Source organism: Canis lupus, chromosome 31 (assembly GCF_003254725.2).
Source record: "Canis lupus dingo isolate Sandy chromosome 31, ASM325472v2, whole genome shotgun sequence".
In the NCBI taxonomy this organism is placed as follows: Eukaryota; Metazoa; Chordata; class Mammalia; order Carnivora; family Canidae; genus Canis; species Canis lupus.
This window is the reverse complement of record NC_064273.1, coordinates 5,554,758-5,579,702: the sequence shown is the minus strand read 5'-3', so window position 1 is coordinate 5,579,702 and position 24,945 is coordinate 5,554,758. Positions and strand designations below refer to the sequence as shown.

The 24,945-nt window shown below is 35.1% G+C and overlaps 2 long non-coding RNA genes across 11 annotated transcripts in view; one reads left to right on the top strand and one right to left on the bottom strand.

Moving 5' to 3' along the window:
* The window catches only part of LOC112661793 (uncharacterized), a 114,239-nt gene extending 92,543 nt beyond the window's left edge, over positions 1 to 21,696 (bottom strand). For both annotated transcript variants that reach the window (XR_003137973.3, XR_003137972.3), the window contains exons 1-2: positions 21,276 to 21,696; positions 19,586 to 19,661 (exon numbers count right to left, since the gene is read on the bottom strand). This is a non-coding gene — a long non-coding RNA (uncharacterized LOC112661793). The remainder of the gene's footprint in view (positions 1 to 19,585; positions 19,662 to 21,275) is intronic.
* A 40-nt stretch (positions 21,697 to 21,736) lies between these two features.
* LOC112661794 (uncharacterized) overlaps positions 21,737 to 24,945 on the top strand; it is a 72,767-nt gene continuing 69,558 nt past the window's right edge. For 3 of the 9 annotated variants that reach the window (XR_007407568.1, XR_007407564.1, XR_007407563.1), the window contains exon 1: positions 21,738 to 21,909. This is a non-coding gene — a long non-coding RNA (uncharacterized LOC112661794). Of the gene's footprint in view, positions 21,910 to 24,945 lie in introns of all 9 variants that reach the window. The other 6 variants (XR_007407565.1, XR_007407562.1, XR_007407567.1 and 3 more) reach the window with 4 other exon arrangements.

Sequence of the window (24,945 nt, the reverse complement as noted above, 5' to 3'; positions counted from 1 at the left end):
ACTGGAGTGTCTCTTTTGTGAAGTATTCTGAAAAAATTCAGACAAATGTCTTAAGGAAGTGCTAGGATAAACTGTGTTAGAATATACCTAAAAGCAATAATTTTTAAACATTTGAATCTTTTAAAAAGATAAAATTGTTATCCAGAATTTTATGGAAAATAAAAAAATGTCAAGGAGAACATGTTCTTTTAATTTTTTCCTAAGATATATTTCCTTCTATTTTTCCTTAAACCCTCTTTAATATATAAGTGGTTTTTGCCTCTGTTTTACTCAAACTATTTCTGCAGTAGTTTGTTTGCATCCTTAGTACAATAATTTAAAAGAACAACATGAGCTAAATGTTTTTCCCACTTTCAGAGCAAAGACAATGAAAACCAGAAATACTAAATGATTTCCTTAAGGCATGGAAGAAAATTTAAAATTAACTAAAACTCCACATACTTAAATAGTTCATATCTAATGCTGTGTAGCCATATTTTGATGCTACTGTACTACGGAGGAAATGAAATTCATTGAATATTGTTTGAGTCCTATTTTTCTTTTTGGATGCCCTTTTCGACAATCAAATAAGAAATTTTGGTGTTTTTGTATATTTGTTAGTTTGTGTTTTTCTGAAAAATAAACCTTCTATACCTGTGGTTTATTGTTTGGAATTTAGGAAAAATTGAGCACTCTTTTTTATGCATTTGAATATAGAGTAGGGAAAGATTTAAAAAGGAATGTTAGTGATTGCCTGCCATAATTCCTTCTTCAGGGAGGTTGTACACTTTTCAATCATAGATATATGAGCTTACATAAATATTTATTAAATTTTTGTAGTGATTTACAATATTTCTGTAGCCTACCTTTAAAGCACAAGATTGTTTTGATATGTTATACAATTAAGGGATTAAAAGTGTCAAAACACCAAGCAAGTTGGAAATCATTATTAATTACTAATGTTGTATAGCAATGATTATAATTATCTATGAAAGTATTCCTAGGCTAAAAATATGAGTAGGACATTCATAGAAGAGGAGATTCTAATCACTGACACACTTATGAAACAGTTTTTAACCTTGTAAGAAATCATAGAATTATTAATTAAAACATGAATGGGATAGTGATTTCTTCTATGAGTTCAGCAAATAATTAAAATATGATAATATCAAGTGTTGACAGAGAAGTCAGCATAAGGAAACAGATCCTTTCTCGTCTGAGAAATCTGAGAAATGGAAATTTAATATCCATTAAATTTTTACATGTACATGCCCTATGACTCAGCAATTCTACTTTGAATTCTTAGAATTTAGGGTAGGGAAATACTCCCATATGAACCTAAGAAATCCTCCTATATCAACACAAGAAAAAATTATAGTGATACCCACCATAGCATTGTTTGCAAAAGAAAAAAAAAAGGCAAGTAGGTATCATTTAATATAACTAAGCTAAAACCAGTATGTTGGAATCATGTGCACTATTTTGCTAAGACAATACTAAATTTTAAAAGAATATATTTCTTGGGATCCCTGGGTGGCGCAGCGGTTTGGCACCTGCCTTTGGCCCAGGGCGTGATCCTGGAGACCCGGGATCGAATCCCACGTCGGGCTCCCGGTGCATGGAGCCTGCTCCTCCCTCTGCCTGTGTCTCTGCCTCTTCTCTCTCTCTCTCTCTCTCTCTCTCTCTGTGACTATCATGAATAAATAAATAAAATCTTTAAAAAAAGAAAAGAAAAGAAAAGAATATATTTCTTTAACTTTTCTCCTTTCCTCCTAAATAATGTATGTATTTACCATGACTGTGCATATGTGTGTGTGTGTGTGTGTGTGTAAATACATAGAAAACAATTCTGAAATACACACAATTATTTACCAATAAGGAGACTGAGATTGATGGTATTCAATTTAATGTTTATAGTGACTTCGTTGTTATGTAATGGGTTAATTTTCTTCCAAGAAAATGAGTTTATGGGATCCCTGGGTGGCACAGCGGTTTGGTGCCTGCCTTTGGCCCAGGGCGTGATCCTGGAGACCCGGGATCGAGTCCCACGTCGGGCTCCCGGTGCATGGAGCCTGATTCTCCCTCTGCCTATGTCTCTGCCTCTCTCTCTCTCTCTCTCTCTCTTTGTGACTATCATAAATAAATAAAAGTTAAAAAAAAAAAAGAAAATGAGTTTATGTATTATTTAAATAATTGAAACTTTCATTTAAAGGTAACATAAATACAATAATAGATTTAAGGAAACAAAAATATAATCCCAGGGCTAATGTTATTCATTCAGTTACCGTTTAACTTTGTGTCAACATTGGACTATAATTTTTCAGCTCTAGATGATCTTTGACAGAATTATCATTCTTCTATTTTTTTAATTTTTATTTATTTATGATAGAGAGAGAGAGAGAGGGAGAGAGGCAGAGACACAGGCAGAGGGAGAAGCAGGCTCCATGCACCGGGAGCCCGACGTGGGATGGATTCGATCCTGGGTCTCCAGGATCGCGCCCTGGGCCAAAGGCAGGCGCTACACCACTGCGCTACCCAGGGATCCCATTATTCTATTTTGAAATGGGTTATATCTCACTTTAAGCCATATGTCAAGCATATGCATCACAATGTTAACTTTCAGAAACACTGCTTTAATAATAGGCTTTGTAGAATAAGTCATTTTGGTTATGCCTAATGCTCAGGTTCTTTTTGGTTGGATAATGATAACCACTAGACACTTTTGAGGTAGGTGAAAATTAGCTCTCCTCCTATGATCTTGCTACAAGCTTGAAAGGAAAGAAAATTTTAGGTCAATTCTAGCCATATATACAGAAAGGTATTAAGCAACCATTAAGAAGTAGACATGAAATATCTCATGCCACTTATTTTTAAGTCCAAAAGATCTCTGTTCTTTTGATGCTTCATCCACACCTTGCATGAGATGTTCATAGGAGGCAGGCATGCTAATATTACAGAGATAGGATTCTATTTCCCTTTTAGTTAATAAATTAGAAGTTTTGAATCCAATAGCTGAACATAGACCATGTAATGATCAAGTTTTGTGATAATTTTATCTTCTCATTATGCAAAGTTGAGGAGTGATTCTTAATTATTTTAGTCAATTTACATATTTTGAATACTACTTTTTAATGAGAACCCATTGCCAATATTCGTGATGATGATGAACAAGCCATTAATTTCACCAATAGAAACATAATTCTAACATTCATTATACTATTTGGAAAAGGCCTTGGTTTTGATTGACACATGGATAGTAGAAGTGCTTTTAGCAATTACTCCCAGTTTAGATTTCTCAAATTTAATTATAACTGAATACCCTTAAAGTTCAAATTCCTGATTAGGGCAACTGACTAAGCTGAAGCATAGTATAATTTATCCAGTGCATTAGTAGTGTTTAAGTAGCATCAAAACAATGAATACATTGTTTACAAAAATAATATGTATTAACTAAAATTTGTTAATATGACTTGAGAGCTTGGCATTTATCACTGTGCCATAGTGCTGTGATTGAGAAATACTACATCACAGAATATTTGTTAAGATGCATTTCTTTTGGCTTAAAAATGTTTTGTTACTTTCACAGGTAACTTACTTCCTTATTATCTCCTTCTGTTATTACAACAGTCAAGACTCTTGGTTACAAAGACATAGTCCAACTCAAACTGATTTAACAGTTCATAAACACACACACACACACACACACACACAGAGAAATCTACAAAAATAGCAGAATCTGAGTTTGGCTTAATCTTGGCTGCATTTCTATTGCTCCAAGAGTCTTCATGACTGTCTCCTTAACGTATTAGTTCACCTTTTAGATTGGCATACATTTAATAGCAAAGTGGCTGTAGTGCATTTTTCCAATATATCATCCTGATTGGAGAGGGTATTATGCATGTTAGTAGAGATTCTATGCTTCGTTTTGATTGAACGAACTTAATCACATTCTTATCTCTGAAGCAAATTCTGTGGCCAGGGGATGGACTATGAAGATTGATATAGTCAAGGATTCATGCTTACTTTCCTACATGGGAGTTAGACTAATCTCCCTGGAATAACATGTAAAAACCAGGGATAATAATAAAAAATAAGCAGTAAGAATGGGTGTGTAGGAGGAAACAAAACATATATCCACTGTAATTACTAACTTTCTAAGGTCTCCCAATGAGAATACTGTGGTAAATACTCTAATTTAATACTGTGGTATACTCGTAATTTTAAATAGCATGAAGATCAGAGGGGATAAATAATAAATGAGTCATAATTAAGATATTAAATAAATTGTTCAAACTCTTCCACATTGGACTTATAGGTGTCATAGAAAGAGATAGCCAGGGATGCCTGGGTGGCTCAGCGGTTGAGCTCCTGCCTTCCGCCCAGGGAGGGATCCTGGAGTTCCAGGATAGAGTCCCACATCGGGCTCCCTGTGGGAAACCTGTTTCTTCCTCTGCCTGTGTCTCTGCCTCTTTCTCTATGTCTCATGAATAAATAAATAAATAAATAAATAAATAAATAAATAAATAATCTTTAAAAAAAAAGAGATAACCACTTTCTACATACTAGTTTAATACACAGTTATTATAAAAGGACCATATAAAGGAGCCTTCTAAATCTTCTTTTTGTCATTCTTATTCTACACTGGTAATAGATGGATGACATTCTTAAATATATGGGCATTAATCAAAATGCCACAAACACCATATAAAGAAGGCAAGAAGGAAAAACTCAGACTTTTTTTCTCCAGAGTGCATTTTTCCAAATTAGTGTAAAGATAGTATGGGAAAGAAAATTTAGTGTTACTGATCTCTGAATTCTTGCTATTTCCAATACTAGTTTTGTCTTGACAAAAAAAAAATACTTGAATGGAGAAACAGGATTTGATCATTTTATTGTTCATTGACCTAGTCACACAACTTTCTCATTATGAAATTAATGTCTCTTTGCATTTTAAAAAAATCTAATTTTTCCCAAATTGTTCAAAGAGAATACATTTGTAATATGTCCATTTTCTTGATTTAAATGATCCATGCCCACCTAGGCACAAACTCTTATGTTGAGCTCCCCTTGCCTCTCTAGTAATGCAAAAAAGAACAGAAGCTAATAATAATAGGTAGAGTCACATTTAATTACTAGAATTATGTAAAGACTTTGTAATTACTTTCTATAAAGCTTTTTTATAATTCAATGAAAACAGGCCAGAAAAGCAGCTAATTTCAGAAATCCTCTGGCTTCTTGCCATGGGTTTAAGCAAACGATGATACTCAGGGTCATTGGCTCTCTGAAAAACCAAGGGTGCCTGCTAGTTGTAGGTTTCCATAACACCATTGGGAACTTTCAATTTAACATGATACTTAAATGGCCAGTGGGAGTATTCAATAAACTCAATCAATGTTGAAAGCAAAGTGCTATTAAAAACATGGGTAAACATTGATTTTAGGCTTCTGGTCCATTTAGGGATTATTCTTGGGGAGGTCTCTACCACCTTATTCCTACAGTAAGAAGTGACTGCTATGGTAACACATAAAACTGCACACAATATTTGTCATGTCAGCTTTTGGCCTATGTTCTTGAAAGACTGCATTTTTAAATAACATAGCATTTTCTTTGTATCCATCTTAGGATGAAAAACTTCTTCGGGCTTTGAAGCCTTGGGTGGTATGCATATCTAATTTTCAATATGGCTGTAATTTTTGGCTATGCAACAGGCAACAAATCTTATATTTTGAGCATTTCCATTAGTGTCACTTCTGAATCCATCATCATTCAACTTATGTCTACTGAAATACATTTTGCTGATCTGGACATAAATGGGCTATGAATTGTAGCTGCAGATGGCTCAGAAATATACTTTACAGTGAGCAAACTTTGGATGACTGAAAAGAAATTGACAGAAATACTATGAGGAGAAATTGCATATCATTTCAATAACTGAGGGAATAAACCAAAATCAAAACAACAGGAACAATAAGAACCTGCTTCCCGACAAAAAATATTGTCACATCCACCTGATAAAATAAAATGAGTTTGGCCATTTCAAGCAGGAAACCTAAGACTTTTCTGTTCTCCCTGTGGTAGAGGATTTTCTGGTTGGTTATTGGGCTGGCAGGATATGAGAGGCCTGTGCTCTCAGTAGTGATTCACTGTAGGGAAGGTCAGTGTGCAAAACTGAGCCAGAGTCCTTGAGGGGAATCAGAAACCTGCTGAGTAAATCAATGTAAATGCCAAGTCCAGAGGACAGAGGACGATGGTAAACAAGAGCAACATTCTAGTTGGGAACCAGACTGCAGCTGAGACAAATTGCGAAGAAGTGAGGAGAGACTGAGCCAAGTGTTGTGGAGAGTGTTTAGCTGCAGTATATTAATAATTGTTTAGAAAACGAACTTATTTCAGTGTTACTAAAAGCTATTTTCAACTGTGAGTTCATAATTTTTATAAATAACCATTTTAAAATTTCTTGTAAGTGAACTACAGAAATATTGGCTATGAGTTGAAAATCTCATCTTTTTTGTTGCTGTTGATCTAAAAGCTCTTAGTGTCTTCTCTTTTGGTTTTATGATATATCATAAAGCTGTGTCTAGGTTTAAGTCTTTTATTCACCTCTCTGGGCTTCTGGCATTCCTGTTTGATTTGGAAGATTCATCTGATATTTGGGGGAAGAATATCTTGATTTCTATTTCAGTTTTTCAATCATTTTATTAGTTTAATATTATTAACTTAAGGTATGTAAAAGTTTCTCTAATTTTCTATTTGTTTTCTGAAGTATTATTTTCTCAAAATTCCAGTGACCTTGACTTTCTGTTAATACTAAAGAGCAAAGAGTGAGTTTGGGTCATAGCTTCCTCAATTCGGGTTAGTTTCTCAATATGTATATCTTGCTTTTCAATCTGCCAGAAATACTTTAATAGTATTTGCATGTTGATCAATGTATGCAGGTGTTTTGGGTTTCCTCTGTCAATATGTAATGAGGCTCTGTTTCTCAAAGGTCTTGTTTCCTTGATCTTAGGATGACTGGCAGTTGAATGTAGAGAGGAGAGCTGTGAGACTAATAGGCAAGACTTGGTAAATAAATGTATGTGGAGACAGAAGGAGGCATTCTGTTGCTCCTGCCCCTCTCCTGCAAATCTCAAATACGATGAAATGACTCTTAAGTCTTAACATTATGTTTAAAAACTTCATTTTTCCTTAGGCATGCAATTTCTAGAAACAGAGCTCCAGTTTTTCCCTTGAAAAAATACCAGGTGCTAAATCCCTGCATAAGCTGAGTTGGGGAATGGAGGGTAAATAGAACCAAATGACTTAGCAACTTTCAGCACAGAAGATCTTTGAATTAATCAACCCATTTCCGGTCCCACTACTCCCAATCCCAAAGCTTACATGTCCCAAAGTCACAGGCTTTTAAGATATTTCCTCCAAACTCTTTTCCTGACTTCTTATGTTTGTTGTGCTAGACTGCAGCGTCTTCTATTCTGATTAATTTTTTAAAATATATATATCTTGATTTTCAACGTGTCAGAAACATTTTAATTGTGTTGATGACCCATTCTTGTTATGAGTATTATACTCCTCACTGTTAACAGATTTTAACATTTTGTACTTTTACAGCAAGATTTAGGGGGGACTAGAAGACAGATAAGGTTGCTTTTTTCTGCCAACTTGAACTCGAATTAAATTTTCTGCATGATTTTTAAAGTCAAAGATTGCATTAGTTTCCTGTTATTGCTGTAATGTGTTACCCCAAACTTAGTGGCTTACAAAATAAATATTAGCTTATAGTTTGGAGGTCAGAAATCTGAAAATGGGTCTTATGGAGCTAAAATCAAAGTCTCAGCATCGCCGATTTCCTCCTGAAGATTCTAGGGGATAATTTATTCCTCGTCTTTCCAGTTTGTAGAGGCTGCTTACATTCCTTGGTTCATGGTGCATGACCCCAACATCTGCTTACTTCTCACCTGCTTACTTCTCACATTTCCTTTTCTGAGTCTACTGCTTCCTTCTCTACCTTATAGGGATCCCTACATTGGGACCATGTGAATAATTCAGGCTGTAGGATTTTCTCTCAAACCTCTTTAATCTCATATGCAAAGTCCCTTTTGCCATGCAAAGTAACATATTCATAGGGATTGGGATATGGAAATCTTGGAGGGACCATTATTCTGCCTATCATAATCATGTACATGGTTTTATGTCATCACTCAATATTGTGGGACATAATAAATAATTGCTACAGAGATATTCCATTGATTACACATCATAAATAATCAACAAATGTATCTACAGTGGCATGACTTTCACCTAACTGGGGATACAGATATAAATAGGAATTATTTCGAATAATAGTTGAAACTAAGAAAAAGATTTAGAAAAACCAAGGCTGAGCTATAGCTTCTTAATTTTGACCATTTCCAGTGGTTTCTGTTATTATTATAGCTCTTCTTGGCCTGCTGATCTTCCATCACTTTAGATAAACTGCTATTCTCCCCAAATTCTATACATATAAAATTAGTAAAGGATCTGAAATGTTATCTAGTTTAATATCTCATTTTAGAGAAAAGAGTTTGAAGAAATTGTGGAACTCTTACAATCAATTAGTGTCAAAGCAGAGATAAAACCGAAATTCACTGAATAACATACATTTCATTAAAAAATTGTCAGTTACTTTTAATATTTGCTCTTATGATTAATAAAGATACCACAAAAGTGTACATGCAAAGACTTTAAACAACTTTGGAAATCACAGTCTCTTATGTTTCTTGGATATTTATGAGGATATTTATTATTTTATTTTTTAAAAAAAAATATTTATTCATGAGAGACACAGAGAGAGAGGCAAAGACATAGGCAGAGGGAGAAGCAGGATCCATGCAACAAACCTGATGTGGAACTCCATCCTGGGATCCCAGGATCATGCCTTGAGCCAAAGGCAGATGCTTAACCGCTGAGCCACCCAGGTGTCCTAATATTCATTAATTTAAATTGTTAGGTTAGATTGTGTAGTGGTAAAAAAAGTGGTTAAAGACAAGTATTCATCACTAGAAACTTGACAGTATTCAGATGTATTCTGCAAATGCTATAAACTTTAAAAATTAAGAACACACTTAAATTTAGTTATTAGTACCTGCCTAAAATTGGAATTTTAGGATTTCCAAATTTAGGAGAGAAATAATATATCCAAATATGTAGTCTTTGCTATCCCTGAAACAATCTTGTCTAAACAAAAGGTAAAAGAGCAAGGGAGTCAGCTGAGAGAAGTCTCATAGACTCCCTTAAAAGCCAGAGTTGAACCTGGTATTTCTCTTATGTTCCCTACATTGATAAATGCATTTGCATTTGCTGAAGCTCAATTAGCCTTTGGCTGATAGATTAGTTTAATTTTCAGAAAGAGAAAAAAAATATCATTGGGAAGATGAGGCTCCTGGGTAGTACAGTTGGTTAAGTATCTGACTCTTGATTTTAACTCAGGTCATGATCTCAGGGTCATAAGATCGAGCCCTGCAGTGGGCTTTGCACTGGGTGTGGAACCTGCTTAAGAGTTTCTCTTTCCTTCTACCCCTCCAGCCCGCTTACACACACTCTAAATCAATCAATTGATCAATCAATCAATTAATCAAATCCTTAAAACTGTCATTGGAAAGATGAACATGAGAATGCCCATCTCAAGCTCCCTGGCTAGTTTCTTATAGGAGTCCATGATATCCGACAGTTTGCATTTCTTGTGATTCCTGGAAATGGCCTCTTTGCACCAGAAAAAATCCTTAAGTTACTGAGACTTCATTCTGATCACAGTTTCCTCTTAGAAGGTAAAGACAAGACAGAATGACTGTTCTCTGAAGTTGTTAAAGGCAAGATATATCTGATATCTACTAACTGTTGATGCAGGAAAACATCTACTGCATTTATTGATTTATAATGAAAAAAAACCCTTCACAATCAGATTATTTATAGAAAGTATGCCAGAGAAATGAACCCTCAGATTCTAGTCAAGACAGCCATATGATCAGCAATTTTCAGAGACCTGAAATTGAGATAATTTTAATATGGAATAGACATTCTCCAGGCCATGCCAATCATTATTTATGAGTGACTTCAATTGTTGAATTAAAGAATTGTGATACAGATCTGCAAAAAAATGTATCATGAAACCACTGAATTTTAAAGGAGAAGGCTGGGAAGCCCTGGGGTGCTACAGCCAGCAACCTAATGTACTGTGAAACACATTAACTTAGAAGGATCTGCTCCACTACCACCATTTGACCCACAAAACAAAACAACACAAACACAAAAACAAAACCACAAAAAACCCCAAGAAATCAAACAAAAAACCCCCTCAGAGGTAGAGAATATTTCATCTTTGAGCAGATGGTGTGGCTTAAACAATGAACATTTATTTCTAACAACTCTGGAGACTGAGATTGTTTCCTTCCAAGAACAGTGAAAGAGGAACCTTTTTGTGCCTGTCTCCTAGTTCCTGGTCATTTGTGGGCAGTCCTTGGTATTCCTGGGCTTGTGATAGAATACCAATTTTCACATGGCATTCTCTCAGTGTCTCTGTCTTCAATTTTTCCTTTTTAGAAGTACACAGGCATATTGGATTCGTGTCCATCCTAATGATTTCATCTTTATTTGATTATCTGCAAAGTCCCTACTCCCAAATAAGGTCACAAGCATAGATACTGGGCATTAGGACTTCAACATCTTTTGGGGGCACACAATTCTATTGAGAACACTGTCTTTGGAAGACTGCGTGATGTCTGCCCTGGAGCTTGCAGAAGAGATGGCATAATTGTCCTTGATGCCAATGATGAGCTACACATAGGGTCAAAGATGCCTACTACTACCTCTGCTCCTTTTGAGTATTGTGGAAGGGTGGTGGCAGCATGATCAGAATTAAATGGCAGAGAGCCATTTAAGCCCATACATGCAGTTTAAGATCAAGGTATCACAATGGACCATTGGAGGGTAAAAGTGCTGAACGAATCCTAAATCTGATATGGGTGAGAGGTAGCCAAAATCTAGCATTAGCACTATTCTGGCAGCCTAATATTGCATAATCATATAAGAGAATCCTATTTTTCCCATTTCTTTGGTAGTATGGAAGTATTTTTTATTTTTAATTTTCTGTTTTTATTTCTTATTTTTTATTTCCATGGGAATCTCTATGGTGATAGATACCATCTTATCCAGAAGATGAGAGTAATACACTAATATCTTCTTACAAGGAAATTAAAAATTAAAAGTGCATCTATACAAACATATTTTTGATGATATGTAGAGCAAAGTGACATGTAAGTATGAAATTATTTTCTGTTTTACTTTGTATTGTAACTTATGATATTAAGCAGGAATTTCTTAGATATCGAATCAGGTAATTAAAGGAACTGAAGAGGGGATCCCTGGGTGGCTCAGCGGTTTAGTGCCCGCCTTTGGCCCAGAGTCTGATCCTGGAGACCTGGGATCAAGTCCCACATCGGGCTCCCTGCATGGAGCCTGCTTCTCCCTCTGCCTGTGTCTCTGCCTCTCTCTCTCTCTCTCTCTCTCTCTCTCTGTGTGACTATCATGAATGAATAAATAAAATCTTTTAAAAATATATAAAGGAACTGAAGAGAATAAAGATTCTATTTACATCAAAGTTAGTTAAAAAATGGTCATTTTTCTTTTTTCAATGTTTATGATAGCCCTCAAAAAAGAAATGGCCTGTAGGAATACATGTCTTCATACTTTGGTCTCTAATTCAGGGGTACATTGAAGAAGAAAAGCAGCTAAGGTAAAAATTACTAATGTCAACGATGTTAAAAAGTCTTCATTGGAGAAAATTTTAAGTAGAAAAGTACTTTAAAACTATAATTCTGACATAAAGTCTACATTAAAATATATTTTAAAAACTTGCTCTCAAACTATGGGTTCTTCACTGGAAAGAAGATAGCTGAAACAATGTTCTAATCTCAAAGTATGTGAAATTTCAAATTCTAAAGAGAATACACATGCAACAATGTAATTATCTACCATTAGTAGATTTGAGGGGAAAAGTTTTTCTTTTAATGAAGGCTTATTATTTCACTAAATGAATCATAGTTTGACTAGATTCAGTTTTTTGTTCAGTGATAATTCAGCCTTTAAAATTTGGACTTTATCATAGTTTAGAGGAAAGAAGAGGAGTAGAAATATCTACTACAATTTTTTTTGGTTATTGTATGACTTCATGAAACATTTTTTTTCTGGTTGTCAGTATTTTATAATCTGGATATTGATTTAATCAGTCAATCTAGGGATGGTTCATGTGCTAGGTTATTAATCCAAATAACAATAAATTAACCTAAAAGTCAGAAAGCAATCTTATAACGGTGTATGGAAGCATTGAAATGTTTAAGCATGATCTCCAGTTACACACTAACAATATTTCAGTAGTTTCCTGCATTCTATAGAGTTAAGTTTACTATATGTAACTTGGCTTGTAGCACTCAGTGACTTTCTTCCAAACATGTTTCTACGTTCATCTGCTATTACCCCCTTCATACTTGTCAGCTTCACCTTTTCCTGATTTTCTATGCTAATTATAACCCCTGAATGGTATTTGTGCTATTCCTTTTTTTTGGTGCTTTTCAAATCTTTTCAAATTTAGCTCATATCATCTCCTTTATGAAAGCTTCTCCTATTCTACCCATAGTTTCCAAATACCAAATGAAAAATTATCTCTTTTCTATATGCTTTTACTTAGTATTATAGCTATGATTCATAGATTTATTTCTAAAATTATACACTTTAATTTGATAAGTATTATGATTCTATTAAGTGTATAAAAATAATTATATAGGGACAATGATCACTTTATTTGATAAGGCATCAAGCCATATTTATTATCACATTCTTCATAGTTTTATGCAAAATTTCTGTCTAGTATATTCTCAATAAAATAATAATTTTATTACATATGTTTAAATTAAAAATATATGGCAACAAAATAGTTATATCAGTTAATCAAGTCACAAACTTATAAAAGATTCCAGAGAAATTTGGAGAATTTTAATTAGTAGAATTAATAAAATCTAGTAGTTTAATCCAACCCTCCACACCAAAAAGAAATACTTGCCAAGCAAATACAAATATTTATCTTCAGGGTTGTGGTTCCTACTTTAAGGAAGAGCCAACATATTACATAATCATTGGCCATAAGTAGGCACTCAATAAATGTTGCCTGAATGGATGCCAGTAACAAATTCTGGCCTTTTGGCTCTCTCCTTTTCTTCCCCCCTACTTCAGGCATGCAGGCATGCCTTAGCCTTCTGCTGACATTACATAGAAGAAGTTACAATTAATTAGGTCACAGTTTATCCTACATTGGCTTTATTTTAGTCTTTTTAATGAGATTTGAGAAGCACCCTTGTGTAATTATTCTCACATTTAGGAACCATCTGTTAGAATGGGTCACTTCTGCAGATGGCTAATCTCATTAATTTATGTTGAATCTTTCCAGCTTCAATATCAGAATGAAATTCTCCTACTAGTTACCAATCTTTGGAGGAACACCTCATTTGGAGTCTTCAGCCATCTATGAGCTGGAGAAGGAACTAAATGTACCCTGATTTATATGTAAATTTATTTTACAATGAGAATGATTCACATCATATGAAGTACAAGTCAAATTGACTCCACATTTATATAGCCTATTGTTACTCCCCATGGAGAGCCAGCATGCCATTTAAAAAGGTGGTAATTTGAGACTTAATTAGTATTGACTCAAATGGTGACTCATGACAACTGTGTTCTTTCAGAAATGACAAATGATGAATACTATTGAATTCTTACATTTTCATTCAATTCTAAACATTGGCAATAGCAGAGTTTGAACCCTGCATGAAAGTATGTCCACACTTATCTATAAAGAACAGTATTTGGTCTGTACCTTTCAGTTACTTCATCTTTCTACTGGTCAAACAGTAATGTTATTAAAAAAGTCCTAAATTGTATATTTTGCATAAATGGCACTGAGCAGTTGCACATATACACTAAGTAAGCCAGAACATTCAAGGATTTTAAAGAAAGGTGACATAACCCTGATTTATCAGAGCATGATATCATAACATATATTTTTTTTCATAAAAGAAAGTTACTGTCACGAAATTAGTAATATTCTGAAGAGAGATCACTAAATGTTAGTTTAAGTGATGTTTTGTAGAGATATTCTTACCACGTTGAGGAAGCTCCCCTCTATTCTTAGTTTACTGAGAGTTTTTATTATAAATGGATGTTGGATTTTGTCAAATGCATTTTCTACATCTATTGTTATGACTATGTTTTTTTCCCTTTCTTCAACATGCTGATGTTATAGATTATATTAATTGATTTTCAAATGTTGAATCAGTGGTACATATCTGGACTAAATCCTATTTGGTGGTGGTATATAATTATTTTCACATGTTGTTGGATTTGATTTGATAATATTTGTTAAGAATGTTTGCATCTGGGGGATCCCTGGGTGGCTCAGCAGTTTAGCGCCTGCCTTCGGTTCAGGGCATGATCCTGGAGTCCCGGGATCCAGTCCCACATCAGGCTCCCTGCATGGAGCCTGCTTCTCCCTCTGCCTGTGTCTCTGCCTCTCTCTCTCTCTCTCTGTGTCTCTCATGAATAAATAAATAAAATCTTAAACAAAAAAAGAATGTTTGCATCTATGTTCATGGGAAATGTTGGAGTGTGGTTGTTTTTCTTATAGTCTTTGTCTGGTTTTAATAGAGGGTAATGCTGACCTCATAGAATGAGTTAAGAGGTAAATCTGCTTTTGTATTCTGAAAGAAAAAGTAGGTAATTGGTGTGATTTTTTCTTAAGTAATTCACCAGTGAGTCTACCTGGGCTGGGTACTTGCTGTTTTTTAAGGTTATTAATTGTCAATTCAATTTCTTTAATAAATACAGGCCTAATCAGATTGTTTATTTATTCTTTTTTTTTTTTAATATTTTTTTTTCAATTTTTTTTTTTTTTTATTTATTTATGATAGTCACAGAGAGAGAGAGAGAGAGGCAGAGACACAGGCAGAGGGAGAAGCAGGCTCCATGCACCGGGAGCCCGACGTGGGATTCGATCCCGGGTCTCCAGGATCGCACCCTGGGCCAAAGGCAGGCGCCAAACCGCTGCGCCACCCAGGGATCCCTGTTTATTTATTCTTATGTGAACTTTGGCAGATTATTTCTTTCCTGGAATCCTTTCATTTCACTGAGGTCATAAAATTTATGGACCTACCTAGAGTTGTCCATAGCATTCCCTTATTACCCATTTCATGAGACCTGTAATATTGCCGCCTCTCATTTCTGATATTAGTAATTTATGCCCTCTTTGCGTGTACATGGTTTCCCATCATGACTATGCTATTTTCTTCATAAATATATTACCATAATGTATTATAGACAACTGTCCTCTCCAGATTCTCTTACAATAGTTTCATTTAAAATTTCATAAATTAACATTAATTGTCCTTTTTTAATTATTATTATTTGTATGTCTGAGAGACTAGGTTTCCTCAAATACATAAAGCAGTCCTGAAAAAAGACATGGCTCAAAAAAAAAAAAAAAAAAAAAAGACATGGCTCACAATATAGAAATAAATTTTTATCAGTTCAGAGTCTTTCCTGGTTTTATGTTACTGATCTATAGTAACTAATCAGCAATACTTTAAACTTTTCCTTGTGGTGAATAATTTTCCCTTCCTAAGCTGGAATGGATATAAAATGAGAAAGACATTAGCAGAAACGGAAGATATCTTCATTGGCTTGTGTGATTGCATTAATGCACGGGAAAGACAAGGAATCTGATTCTGATTTTGGATTGGCTCTATGGGGAGACATTGCCAACCTGGGAGCAAAGGCAATGATGGAATGGCTTTCTGGATCTTGAAAGTTCCCCCTTGGAAGGGCATTGTGCATTTTTGCTTTAATTTATTTGTCTCGAGTAAACAACAGAGGCATTTCTGATTTTAATGAGGTAGAAAGTAAAATCCCTTACAGAAAGGAGCATTCCAATATCATGTCTAGGCTTGATGAATGGCATGAGGGATTGAACTTTTTTATAAATTCAGATAGCAAAATATTTGAGAAGAGTTACAGAATCAATTTCAGGACCCAGAATTAACATATCTAAAATAGTTATGTCTAAATAGTAGGGTAACATACCTTAAAATTATTAAATATTAAGAATTTGTTTCAATGAGTTTTCTAGTTAATTATGAAATCTATTCTAAAAACATGTCTTCTTGATACTTGACACAAAACTAGTTTTTTGGTGCCTTGTCTTTATAATCTTATAGTCCTAAATGAATAATGGTAGAATGAAAGAAGTAAATGAAAGAAGGAAGAAGATACAAAGAGAGAGAGATAGATAAAGAGGAGAAAGGATAGGGAAAAAGGAAAGAAGGAAGGAAATAAGGAAGGAAGAGGAGAAAGGAGAAGAAAGAAGAGATAAGAAAGTCATAGGAAAAAAAAAACTTCTCATATGTGTTGTAGCGTGAATAACTGTCCTGGTTTCTCTAGACCCCCTTACATGTGGAATTTTCAGTGCTAAAACTGGGAAAATATGGGACAATGATCAATTTATTTGAACATCTGGTAAAGAATGTGCAGCATTGAAGAATAGAAAGAACATGTTTGCCTGCCACAGTTTCCTGTGTGACTTTCACAGTTTCCTGTGAAAGACAGACATACCATTCCTGGGTCAGAGACAAAAGACTCTGTTATTCATAACAAAGGATAGAGTGTGAATATTGACATTTCCATGTATCTGTGACCTGATCTTAATCCCCACAGGTGACATGAAAAGTGTAAGGGTGCATATGCACATAAGTGGTGAATTGTGTTACAAGCAAAGAACTCTGAACTTAGGGAGCCCAAGCCATTAAAATAGGCAAAAATCAGATTTTTGTCCCAGAGGGAAACAGATAATCAGGAATATAGATAGTGTCTCTGCAGGCAAGACATGCAGAACTGCAACAGGCCCATGAAGAATTGTCTCCCATCAATTTTTCTAGATTTTTAAACCTGTTATGGGATGTACTGTAGCATTTTGAAGGAATCTTGGGAAAGAAAATTCAATATTTTCTCCTTTATAATGTAATTAATTTTTTAATGTATAGGTATTGCAATCTTTGACATAAAGAATAGTTATGTAGGGACTTAGGACAAGCATCTAAGAAAATAAAATTGTTCTTAGTCATACATATACACACATAAATTACAACCATGACCTCACAGACTATGATCCATACAGACTGTGGTCCACAGAGTCAGGAGTGGTTGGAGGATAGTGATGCTGCGTTTATAAATAAAAAATTATTCAGAGCTTCCTAAGTTGCCTACATATTGCTCTTGAAATGATAGCAAGTCCTGTAAATGCAAGCGGGCTTATTTTCTTTGTCTGAGGTGTTTCTGGGAGATTGGGTTACCCATTGCACAGGATAGTAGGCTTGACATTCTGTCGTATGCCTTCTCTACAACCTAGTTTTCTTTGTTCAATTTGCCTAAGGCTGTACTTTCAGCTGCCCAAAGAGGCTCACATAGCCTTGTGATATACAGTAATATTGCTGAGTACTGATGGGTTCTTGATTTGCCTCTTTTACATCCTCAATAATTAACATGATTTTATATCTGTTTTCAGATACAACATATCATAAGGCAATCGTCCTCAAGTAGAGATTTTTCCCCCATGGGACATTTAGGAATATCTGGAGACGCTTTTTGTTGTCATAATAGGAAAGAAGGTTTCTACCACTAGCATCTAGAGGGTAGAGGGCAGAAATGTTGCAAAGCACCCTACAATACACAGCACAGTCTTTCACAATGAAGAATTATCTGACCCCAAATATTGATAGTACCAAGGTTGAGAAACCCTGCTATAAAGTACTATAAAGTATATTGTTAGCCACTTTTAATTTGATACTTAAGTATTATGATTCTATTAAGTGTATAAAAATAATTATTCTCATGTGTTTTGTGTTGTTATCCCTTTTGTTTGTGTATGCATGTCGAGAGGAAGCTATCAGGTTTCTACAGTGTGAATTGCTAACCCATATATCAGATATATCAGATAAAGAATGGTTGTTTACCTAGAAGTGATTTAAAATATACAGGACTACAAACTGTTGTATGTTTGGCTGTTAAAAGCCTTTTCACTACATCCATTTCTGTAAGACTGAAGAACTAAGCTTGAGTCAGGAAGAGGTTTGTGAGGTGCTAAATCTAGTGGATTTTTAATTATTTAAGATGTACCTTTCAAAAAATAGATCTCTCAATAACCTGGGGACTATTACTATTATTTTATTTGCCACACCAGATGCTTTATGGTCTGCATTGCATTTGCTGACACTTTAATCATTAAATATTTCTCAGTTTATCGTATTTTAACATGGGGCATCAAAACCTTTAAAATTTATTCTATTCAGCATGTATTTGGGCAATAAGTATCAGAAGGTCTATTATTATTGGCAGATGGATTCAACAGAAAGTATAATTCAAGGATAAAAAGTTTTATCAATGGCCAAGGATATTTTGGCTGCTGTTACAGATGCCTAGAATCTATAGTTTCTGTCCTAGTGGTAAGTATTTGGAGCAAGTAGGGGTTCAGAGTGTTAATCTATTTAGACAACAATCTAATTGCTGCTCCTTCGCTTGAAGCCATAAAGCTTCATTTGAATCTGACATTCCATCTGTTAATCTCCTTGAAATTTCAGATAAACAAACTGAAAGAAATCAATCACCATCCCACAGCATGCTCTATGAGTTTCAGGGATTCCTGGGAGGCCACAAAATTGTTGAGTTGTGATCACCAATCTAAAATTGGAGTTCAATTACAAGGTAGGAAGAAAATAGAAAGGACAAGAATTATCACTACTGAAACACATATGGAGCCATTTGTGGGTGAATTTCAAACTCTGCAGCCTGTTATCTTTAATTTCTGAAATTAGGATAAATTTTTGGAAGTTATAGTGGATGTTTCTTCCCTTATCTTGCTGGGTTTGTCCTGAAAACTTATTTTAGAAAATTGGTCAAGTAACAAGTTGCATGTGGCTTGCTCTGGACATAGTAACCAAACTAAGCTTACCAAACTAAGATGGAGTTAGTCAAATGAAGGAACATCAGAGTTTTAAGTAGATTTCCCTAGGGATTGTCAGCATGTTGTTGAAGTGTGGAGTTGTGGACTATGGGCAGTCAACAATATTTATTTACAAGTTACACTATTGCAAAATAGGTATACTATCCAGACACTCTACACTATTTTTTGTAAGGCTGGTCTGGTTTCAGAGACATTTTTTCACTGTTTCTTATTTTTTGGACTTTGTTTAGCCACCTAAAGAAAGCCTGCTTATGGCACAGTTTACATCAAATCCAGTCAAAGCTGTATATTTGTTTTTCAATAAAAAAATACAATCCCCACCCTATCCTCCTCCCAATAAACTTCCCCCTGCCCCCATTAACAGGGGTACATTCATCCCTTAGTGATTGTGAATTTTGGCCACTAACAACTCCCAAGTGCTCTCTCATCACTTTCAGGCAGAAGTGGGTATTCTTGCAAGAGAGTCTTCCCTGAGCTCCCTCTACCTCACCCTGGGTCTCCTGTGGCCCTGCTTACCTGTCACGAGGTACAAACATTTGGCCACCTTGCATCTAGGTGGAACTCTGTGGTGTAATTTATGGATCAGAGGTTCCTGTGGAATCAAGGCTAAGCTATAGGTTAGCAAATAACACATTACTTAACACTCCCTCCAACACAGGCTCAAATATGTTTATCCTACTTTCCTCACTCCTTCTCCTGAGAGCTTTCCTCTAATTAATTTCTTCAATTAGAATTCCCATCTCAGTTTCTGCTTCTTAAGACCTGAAAGTACCTACTAATAGAAGCAGGGATATTATTATACATGTATCTTATTCTTTATATAATTACCTGTTCTCAAGAAAATTACAATATCAATAGCTAATATTGATTAGTAGTTTTCTCTATTCTGTGCACTAAGCCAATTACATAAATATATCTTCTGAATTTATATCATCAAAACACTATAATTGGTAAATGCTATTTTTATACTATTTTACATTTGAGTAAACTGAGGCAGACAGAAATTAGGTAATTTGCAGAATAAATGAAATAAGTGAAATATATGTTTTTTTGCTTTGCAGAATGTTTTATGTTCTATATACAAAAGAAATAAATATTAGATTTAAGTCAGTATAGTATTTATTAAGATGCCAGTTATGATGGATAGATGATAAGTATTATAGAGAAAAATAACACATATTAAGGGAGATTGGGATATGAGTGTGTGCGTACTTTTGAGTATGTTTGCTGATAAGGGGTAGGGGATTGCTTGCTATGTTTTGCAGTTCTTTTTATTAAGGAGACACAGAGCTGAGGCATGAAACAAGTAATAGTGAGTGACCTATGCAGATGTATTGAAGAAAAACATTCTAGGCAATGGAACAGAGAATCCAAAGACACCAACTAGCTGATGTGTTTGACAGTGCCAAGGCTGCTACATAGGCATGAGCAAGGGTGAAGAGAATGAGAACAGAAAAGACATTTTCTTATATTCTAGGTGAGATGTAATACAAGTGACATCTTGAACATAACGGGGACATAAACTTTCCTATAATTCATAAGGGACCCTCAGGTTGTGTGTGGTTCAAGAAGCAAGAAAAGAAGTTAGAAGATGTATATCATTGTTTAGGAGAGATAGAGGGTAGCTTGGATCAGTGTTAGGATTCTGACACCAATTCTGATATGTGATTTTTCCCCCATACCAAACAGTTCTCTGACATCGAGTGCCCTACAATTCACTCAGTTTTGACACTACCTGGTGATAGCATCAGATCCCACAGATTAAGGGCTCAGTCCTACAAGATGCCCCCACCCCTCTACTCCTACTTTAAAAGTCAATTGCAAGTCCACATTATATCATTTGAGCTTCTGACTAATGGCTATAGATTAGAGATCCCAACAAATTCCTCCTTGATTTGGATTAATTTGTTAGAGTGGTTCACAAGTCAGAGAATCATTTTACTTCCTAGATTTCTGGAGGATTATGAAAGGATATAACTCAGGATTGGTCAGATTGAAGAGGTTCATAAAACAAGGTAGGAGCACTTCCATGCCCTCTCTGAGCATGCTCCCTCCCCAAATCTCTATGTGTTAATCAATTCAGAAGCTCTCCAGACCCCATTCTATTGGGTTATTATGGAGACTTACTCACCTAGGGATGGTGAGTTAAGTTGTTGGTCATTGGTAATTGAACCAAACCTCTGGCCCTCCACCTCCTCTCTCTTACCTGAGGACTGGTAGGACTGAAATCTCCAACCCTCTTATCACCAATTTGGGTCCCCTTGGCAGCCAGCCTTATCTCTGGGTTACCTAGGGACCTTCTGAGTCACCTCATTAACTTAACAAAAGGTGCCTTTATTTCACTTAGGAAATTCCAAGGGTTTTTTGCAGCTTTTTTGCCAGGAAAAGGGATAAAAACCAAATATGTATTTCCTTTTATAAATTATAGTATTACAAACGTGATGTGGAAATTGTAAGACATCATGTTCTAAATATATTCTGAATCAAATATTTATTTATATAAGGAGTTAAGCAAGATTATTTTTTTTCCTGATGAGCTGCCCTGATAATTTTTCTGAAGGAGGCACCTGCCAATATTGACCTAAGCCTTAATAACCTTTCTTGGCCTATAGGTTGAAATATAGAACTCAGAATGGCTGACTGCCAGGATTCCAGGCAAGATAGAAAGAACTCTGCATAATACAATGAGAAGAATTAGGACCTGGGGCATGAAGCAGGTAGGGGTTTAAGGAAGAGACAGAGCATTGGATGGGGAGCCAGATGATATAATGCTGATTGCTACACCAGAGATTCCTCCCCACTGTTTCCAAAATCTTCAATGTTCCTACAAAAGTTTTGAGGTAATTGAATTTCTTGTGGAGAGGCAGCTGTTTCAAAACTAGGTTGACACAGGGATATAGCTAGGCAGCATCAGGGACAAAACAGTGGGGAGGCTTCCTGCAGTTCTGGGGTTATTAGAAACTTAAGGAACAGTCAGTGAACTGAGTTCATTAGTCAGTTTGACAGTCCCTTCACCACCAAATCCCATACACATCCCAAACAGTTATGCATCCTTGTGGCTCCATCGTTAATAACAGAAAATTTACATGTTTTTCTAGTGGGCATTTATAACTGGATGTTGTACAGTTCTAACCTTTCTGATATCAGTTTCATGCTTTGTTCACTACTCTGTCTCTCTCCATTCTCCTCCTCTCTCTCTCAACAAGGGAAGGAATTCAGCAAACCAGTAGAGCAAAGTTTTCTAATGTATTTTCTTTAGGGAAGAAAGAAAAGAGGTTTACTTGTAGGGTAAACCTGTGGTATGGAAATAAACCTAGACTACCACCTGAAGCATGTTCTACCAATTTTTTGGGGGGGAGGGGTGGGCAAAACACATTCCTATTAAAAATTCTGGGTACTGGGGGATCCCTGGTGGCTCAGAGGTTTGGCGCCTGTCTTTGGCCCAGGGCGCGATCCTGGAGTCCTGGGATCGAGTCCCGCATCAAGCTCCCTGCATGAAGCCTGTTTCTCCCTCTGCCTGTGTCTTTGCCTCTTTCTCTCACTCTCTCTCTGTGTCTATCATAAATAAATAAATAAATAAATAAATAAATAAATAAATAAATCTTTAAAAAAATAAATAAATAAAAATAAAATAAATAAAATAAAATAAAATAAAATAAAATAAAATAAAATAAAATAAAATAAAATAAAAAAATTCTGGGGGCTGGGCAGCCCGGGTGGCTCAGCAGTTTAGTGCTGCTTTCAGCCCAGGGCCTGATCCCGGAGACCCCGGATCAAGTCCCATGTCAGGCTCCCTGCATGAAACCTGCTTCTGCCTCTGCCTGTGTCTCTGCCTCTCTCTCTCTCTCTCTCTGTGTCTCTCATGAATAAATAAATAGAATCTCAAAAAAAAAAAAATTCTGGGGACTATTTCTGGATGTCTAGACAACCACACATTTAGAAATATGAAGTTACTTCAGATTGTTTGCTTGATACTCTTCATGAAGATAGTAGTTCACAATGGAAAAAATGTTAAATTTAATGGACACACATGTTTTTTGATAACCTGTACATCTATGCATTGCTCTATAGGAATAGGTGATAGGAGGGAAACAAGTCAAGAGCATACACATGTCTGAAAATATAAATACTTAATGTGACACTTAGGCAAAATAAAATGACATATCTAGTTAATTTTTACCTGTGATTTGCTATCATGACCTATACATGAATTTAATGAACAATAATATGGAGCACAGCATATCTCATATAATTTTGTTTACCTATACAGCTTATCTAGAGATTGTAAGGGGAAACAAAGTATTCTTAAATTCTTTAATAAAAGTTTCAAAAGTACTTAATATTGGTTTATTTTAAATGTAACATCATGCTGTAAGAAAAAATTTTATTTTATGACATTATAAAAGCAGCAGGAACATAGACTATGCATAAATTCCAGTAACGTTTATGTTGATTATCTCAGTGAAATCCAATATCACAATCACATCATCAAATAATGAGATTCAAGAAAGCATTATTGTTCAAACAGGTAGCTCAGTGGGATCAAAATAAATGTAAAAGAGTGCAGCCATTGTTTCCCAATAATAGCAAGAATGTAACAAATAACCTTTGCAGAGGGACAAAATGACATTCTTTATAAATGCTTTTAATTTGTAATAACAAAAAAAATCCTATTAACTCTAAAATGATAGATTACACTTTGAAAGTCTCAGCAGTAGCTTGAACCAACTTAAAGCAGAGCATTATCATTTATTAGCTTACACATTGGAGGAGCTTGGTGGGCAGTCTGAGACTATTGCAACAGTTCTAAGCACCACAACTTTTTTTTTTTTTTTTAATAAGAAGATGCCAATTTAATGCTCTATCACCAAAAAGTAAGTATATATTTCTATTAATATACTGTAATAGCTACCATCAGTGGGGGAAACAAAATCTAATTTTATTATGATGTTATTGGAAGAAAAAAATGAAATAAAAATTCGAAGTAACAGTGCATACCTCTTATTAATGACTTTTAGGTATACTGTATGATAGAACTCTGGCCACATAATACTTACTAAATTTTATAATTTTTTTCAACTTTTCCATATTTTTTTCCTAACAACAACCACAATACAGATTTTTTTTTTTAAGATTTTATTTATTTATTCATGAGAGACAGAGAGAGAGAGAGGCAGAGACACAGGCAGAGGGAGAAGCAGGCTCCATGCAGGGAGCCTGAGGTGGGACTAATCCCAGGTCTCCAGGATCAGGCCCTGGGCTGAAGGTGGCTAAACCATTGAGCCACCCGGGCTGCCCCACAATGAAGTATTTAAGAGGTAATATAATAGCCCCCCTAGTTTAAAAAATATGGAGACATTGTCAGTGTATTGTGTAATGGACATACTAGCTTTCATTAATTGTATTTTTGACAATTATAGTCTTACACTTGTTACTGATTTCTTTATATGTTCAATGCCCTTAAATGCATCATTCATCTTATTATATGTGGGAAGCCTAATTATGGCATTACAAGAGATTTTTTTAAATCTATTGAACAAACAAAACAATGGAAGGTGAATAATGTCTAAAATTTTCAAATTAGAGTTGATTTAATTTATGTTATAATACATGCATACCTATATCCATATATATAGCTGAATCTTCATAAAACATCAGTACATATTCAATCCTTAAGGGTTTGTCAGTCATGAATTTTTAATATAAAATACTCTTAAATTACTTTATTCTCTTAAATTTTTATATAATTAACATCACTAATCTAGAAACAGTACAGAAGTTAAGAATGGAAACAGGAGGAAATTTCTGAAGGAAAATTAAAACAAAGAGAAAGGAATAAAGCAAAAGAAAGGGAAGGGAAGGTTATTTCAGACAAG